The sequence below is a fragment of the Crocodylus porosus genome, unplaced genomic scaffold (assembly GCF_001723895.1).
Source record: "Crocodylus porosus isolate Cpor-Errol unplaced genomic scaffold, CroPor_comp1, whole genome shotgun sequence".
In the NCBI taxonomy this organism is placed as follows: Eukaryota; Metazoa; Chordata; order Crocodylia; family Crocodylidae; genus Crocodylus; species Crocodylus porosus.
This window is the reverse complement of record NW_017728886.1, coordinates 127959568-127965829: the sequence shown is the minus strand read 5'-3', so window position 1 is coordinate 127965829 and position 6262 is coordinate 127959568. Positions and strand designations below refer to the sequence as shown.

The window sequence follows — 6262 nt, the reverse complement described above, 5'->3', positions numbered from 1 at the left end:
AGAACTTAAAAATAAAAAAAGCCTCTACTCACCAGCAGTAGCAGGAGCTGTGGAGCCTCCTGGAAGAGCCGCCCCCCACAGCACTGCACAGTGGGACGTAGCAGGGGCTGTCACCCAGACCCGCACAGTGCAGGCAGGGTGGGGGCAGTGACCCCAATGGCAGCTGCTAATGCCGGTGAGTTTCTCTTTGTTTTAACTGTGTATGCTGAGGCCCAGAGAGGCAGCGATGGTGGGGATTGGCGGGCTGGGGCCAGGCGGGGCAGCTATGGGGGACTCAGGGGGCAGGTGGGAGGGGCTGGGCGGGGCAGCAATCCGGGGTGCTGGGGAAGCAGGTGGGGCTGGCAAGGGTTCCTCCCATGATTCCCTCCTTCCACTTCCACCCCCACCCCACCCCCGCCACTTACCAGCACTGGAGCCTGGTCCAGTTCCCTGCAGCTGGCACGCTACCTGCCCTGCACCAGCAGGCAGTGTGCTTCAGCACCAGGATGAAGGCCAGCCACAGAGCATCTCTGTGGAAAACCCAGTCTCCAGTTGCCTCAGGGCACAGTCCAGGACCGTGCCCTGCCTCACTTTTTTTCACTGCATTTTTTTTGGCCCCTGGCTACTTTGAGAAAGGGCAAGGAGGCCCACTTGGCTGTCAGGTAGCTTTTTAAAAATAAAATGAAATAAAACCACTGTTCTCCCACCCATACCTTTCTCCCCTACCTAGGGCTGGCTGCAGGTGAAATCCTGTAGGTACAGACTTTTACTGTCTTGCTGAATGCTGAAAAGAGAACTTAACTGAAACTGTTAAAGGCTCTTTGAGACTAGGTAGTCAAGATTAGGAGGAAATAGCTGTTAATTCCTGATTGTTTCTTAAGCAACATAAAAAAATCTCTCTCAGTTGTTGATACCTTCAATGTTTACATAGGTTAAATTGGTATCTTCTGGTAGAGTTTCTCAAGCTTTTCATTGCATGTAGTCATGCCACCCCACCTAGAAGGACAGCAAATTCCCAGTAGAGAAGGCAATAGTAATTTACAGTAAATTAGGAAAAAAAGAGTAAAGACCATGTTACTGAAAAATACTGAAGGCAGAGAAAACTAGACTGAACTGGAAACTGGATAGAGATCCCTATGCGCCAACTAAGGGAGAAATTTTGATGCATCTCTGAAGGGGGAAGTGATAGCAGAATTACTTTAGTTACACTTGAATTCCAAGTGATTTCATCCAAGTCAAAGGATGAACTATACAATCTTTGAAAAAATTCTGTCATGCACTACTTGGTTGCAAACGGTTTGTGTGCATGATTTTTAAGGGAGTCTAACTGCTTTGCTATTTTTGAGTATTTGTGGTGGTTTCCATGAAAACTTTAACTTACTCTTTTGATTCTTTGCCTACAGTGGCCCAATTTTTGTGAGCAAAAATCAACTTTTTCTTTTGTTAGTTGCTTTGTATTTTTTACATCTCATTTCTCAGTCCTCTGTTCACATTAGGATTGAGTGCGATGACCCCTACACTGCTTCACTTCAAGAGCTAGAGGGCTTGAAGGAGATGGGTTAAATAAGAATGCTAGACCAAATTTAAGAAGGGGCTAAGGGGCACATTTCTTGTCCTGATTTTTTTGAGGGCAAGCTTGGCTTGGGCCAGATTCCACCCAGAGACTGAAAAGGGATCTGGTGAAATGCAAGTTGTTTCATGTGGGGAAATTGGATGGGGTTATTGTGCACCTAAAACTTGCACATCAATCAATATTAAGTGTTAAATGGAATGTATATTATTTCTTCTTCTTTATTTATTTCACTTATATGCTGCTAATGCCAACTTCCAGAAAGACTATGGCTAATAATGTTCCCAACTTCCAGAAAGAGGACAGCTAATAATAAAAATGAGATTAATTATAAAAAAGGTCAAATAAAATAGTAACTAATAAAATAATGCCCCAAACTAAACCCCAATACTTAACCCTGCCTGCTCAGGGTGGTTACAGAAAAAGGCACAAGCAACATACACAAGCAAATGGAACAGAATATAAAACAAGCACTCTTTGTTACTCGGCAACACTCTAGCCTAGCTTGTTACATGCCTGCCCAAATAAGAAGGTGTCTCAGCTCTTCCAGAAAATGTCAAACCTCATGCTCGGATGTAGGGCTCTAAGCACATAGAACTTCACAGGTCTAAACCAGCACCTTGAATATACCTTGAAAGCTGCTTGAAGGCAATGCAGATTCTGGAGCATTTGATTAATGTGCTCCTGGCAACTCCCTCCAATCAGAAGGTAGGATGACTCATTCTATACCAGCTGCAGCTTCCAGATGGCCCTTTAAGGACAGACCCAAGTAGACTGCATTGCAATAATTCAACTTCAAGGTAAAAAAAAGGATAATGATGGCCAGATCCAAACCTGAAAGTAAGGACTGAGACCTTCTCACTACGTGAGAGTTGGAGAGAGGGAGTACTAGTTGCCATCACCACAACCACCAGAGAATCAAAGTACAGCAAAGGATCCAAAAGCACCCAAAGGCTGGTGATCCTGAGTGACAAAAGGAACACCATCAATGAGTCCATAAGTCATGAAGGTCTGCCAAGACCATTGCCACCTCTGTCTTGTCTAGATTCAACTTCACATTTCATAGATATCCTATTTCCAAAAGCAGTCCCAACAATTCCATTGTTTCTTACAAAGTCTGTGGGCAAATTCAGTAGTGGAAGAGCAGAAAATAAACATTATGTTTACATGATACAAAGTTGCTTCAGGAAAAGCTGCTCCAAAACATGGCCTGAATTCAAAAGAATTAGACTGATGAGCAAACATGAGTCAGGATATTGCAACAAAACTTTACCAGTGATTGAATCTAGCTATTCAAAATATAGTATACACAAAAAATACCAACATTTTAGGTTTGCAGCCACAAGCAAAGACACCTCTTCAGACAAGGAATTTCAGAGGAAAACTTTATAGACAGCTAAGCTTGGGAGTCATTTGCACTATACTACAGCCTAACCCTAAGAAAGGAAGTAGCATCAGTACAAAGACAGAGCACTCTACCACAGAAGCACACTGCCAGCTACTCTTCCACCTCCTCAATCTCCCTCACTGCCTGAATAACTGTATACCTTGTCCACACTTTTTTCCATGGACACCAACAAAGTTTTTGCTTAGCATCACTTCTCAAAATGTGCGCCAGATTTCTGGGGAAATCTCAACATATTGTAACATTTCTAACTGGATGCTTCATAAAAATGGACATCTTGATAATGACGCAAGTGGAGTCATTCTGATATACAGCAGGCAGTATCTATTTACCTAACTGGAATGGAATTAATTCCATCAGGAAACAGTACAGATGGCATGCCTGCAAGGGACATTTGGCTGTGCACTGTTATGGTTAATGCTGTAAGTTTCTTCAACTGACAAGGCCCAGAGAAATATTCTGTAAAACATTAAAAAGCCTAAAAAAAAGCCTAGAAGTTATACAGTGGCATTTAACACACATGCACACAGCAGTACTTTAAATGTAGCCTTTAAGAAAAAACTTTAGGTGTCTCTGTCTTCTCAGTTATACTCTATCTAATCATCTGTCTCCACCCTATTGCTCCTACGTGAGTAAGCATAAAAGAATACTTTCTGAACTTGAACATCTTCAAGTTCAAGGGCTGTTTACAGCACAATAGTTCTTTTAAGGCTACAAGGATCACATATGAATTTGGGTGTTGTGTAGGGGCTGAAACAGCAGAGCTAACCTAATCTTTTAGGCTAGGGACAGACATTCAAAAAGCCTGAATTTCATAGATTTCATAGACATTAGGGCTGGAAGGGACTTCGGGAGATCATCGAGTCCAGCCCCCTGCCCAAAGGGGGCTGGATTGAATTGATTCAATCTTTGCAGGTTAGTTTAACCTGACTAGGCTAAACCAGTTCTGTAACCAAACAGACATCCCAGAAATGCAGGCACATGCCTGCAGTGGCTCAGGCTAGAAGCCGGGGGGGCACTAGAGCAGCCCTCCCTTCTTTTCACAGCATGGAGCTGAGGGGGGCAGGGCCAGGCTCCTGCAGGACACTGTGATTAGCCCAGCAGGGCTTATCAGTGTTTATCACAAAATTAAGAAAACAACAGGGGGACATTACCAGCTACTTGTTGATATTGCCTGTTGATTCAGCAGGGACCCTAGCCAGCACATGGTATGATTTTTAAGGGAGTCCAACTGTTTTGCCTTTTTTTTTTTTTTTTGGAGTATTTGTAGTGGTTTCCACGCAAACTTTAACTTACTCTTTTGATTCTTTGCCTAGAGTGGCCCAATTTTTGGAGCCACTCTGTATGTATTTATGTAACAGATAAATATATGTTCTGTAATACATACATTACAGAAACACACCCAGATTTTCCAGCACACCAAACATGAAGTGTGCTGGAAAGGTAGGTGGCTACTCTTCCGGCCGGGCCAGAAGAGGGGGCAGAGCAAGAGCTCCAAGACCCCCCGCTCCCGCCCAAAACTTAGATGCAGCCTCTTTCCAACAACTAGCAGCCATGCCACTTCTGCTGCTAGTGGCACCAAGGAGATGGGAGCAGTGTCTGCATCCCCTCCAGTAACACTTGACATAATAACAACAACCCCAAGTACCACAACCATGACAACAACAAGCAGAACAGCATTACAGTCTCCTCCACCCCAATTTAAATTCCCAGCCAGAGCCTCCCAGTACCAGAGGAAGAGCTGGAGCGGGATCTGAGTGCCATAGCCAGGGAAATGCTGGGGAAAGAGGTGGAATCAGATGGGTTTGTGTTCCAAGGAGGAGTATACCTACTTGCCCGTATTTGCAGGGAGGCAGTTAGAAAGGCCAAAGCAACTACAGAGCTGAGGCTGGCAACACAAATTAAAGACAACAAAAAGTCTTCAGTGTTCCTGAATAGGACTCAAGATAAATCTCCTAATGGGTTCTTAGATGGGACACCAGCCTACCAACTGTTGACGCTGGCTTGGAGCAAAGTCACTTGGATGGACTGGATATGTTCAAGTCAGCAGGCCTGGATGAGCTGCATATGAGGGTAGTGAAGGAATTGGCCAGTGTCATAGCAGAACCACTAGCACAGCTGTTTGAATATTTGTGGCGTGCGGGTCAGGTCCCGGAGGACTGGAAAAGGGCAATTTCATCCCTATTTTCAAGAAGGGGAGGAAGGAGGATCCAAGTAATTATAGGCCACAGTAAGACTCACCTCCATCCTTCAAAAGGTCTTTGAAAATGTTACGAAGGATCGTATTTGTGGGAGTCCAGCAGGAAAAATAATGCAGCAGGGAAACCAACATGGATCTGTAGCAGGTAGATCATGCCTGACCAATCTGGTTTTGTTTTATGACAGGGTCCCAAAACACTTAGATGCAGGAGTAAAGGTGGATGTTGTTTTCTTGGACTTTAGCAAGGCCTTCGATACAGTATCTCATCCTATTCTCATAAATTAAGAGGCTGTGACATAGATGTTTACACTGTCTGGTAATTGATTTAGCAGTCACACCCAGAGAGTGGTAGTAGACGGGTCAGTATCAACCTAGAAAGATGTGGGTAGTGGGGTCCCCCCTTGGACCTGTACATGTCAGTGTCTTCTTCAGTGACTTGGATGTGGGTGTGAAGTGTACTCTGTCCAAGTTTGTGGATGATACTAAAGTGTGGGGTGAAAGTGCACACTCCAGAGGGTAGGGAACGATAGCAGGCAGACCTAGGAAGGTTAGAAAAGTGGGCAGTACACAATAGGATGCAGTACAACAAGGACAAGTGCAGTGCTGTACCTAGGGCTCAAAAATATTCAGCACACCTACTGGCTGGGAAGTAACCCTCTCAGCAGCCCAGAAGCAGAAAGGGATCTCAGAGTCATAGTGGACTCCAAGAGGAACGTGAGTTGTCAGTGTGAAAAAATCACCAGGAAAGCTAACTGCACTTAATCATGCATCAGCAGATGCATGACAAAGAGATCCAAGGAGGTGATACTTCCCCTCTATGCAGCATTGGTCAGACTGCAGTTGGAGTGCTGCATCCAGTTTTGGGTGCCATACTTCAAGAAGAATAGTTTCATAGTTTCTAGGGTCGGAAGGGACCTGAGCAGATCATCTAGTCTGACCCCCTGCCATGGCATGAAAGAATACTGGGGTCAAACGACCCCAGAAGGTGTTCATCTAACCTCCTCTTAAAAACCCCCAGGGTAGGAGCCTGCACCACGTCTCTTGGAAGTTGGTTCCAGACCCTAGCTGCCCTGACCGTGAAGTAGCGCCTCCTGATATCTAACCTAAA

At 44.7% G+C, this 6262-nt stretch overlaps 1 protein-coding gene across 3 annotated transcripts in view; it reads right to left on the bottom strand.

Annotated features, from left to right (window-relative positions):
* TRIO (trio Rho guanine nucleotide exchange factor) overlaps nucleotides 1-6262 on the bottom strand; it is a 386796-nt gene that overhangs the window by 151081 nt on the left and 229453 nt on the right. The gene's annotated exons all lie outside the window — the stretch shown is intronic.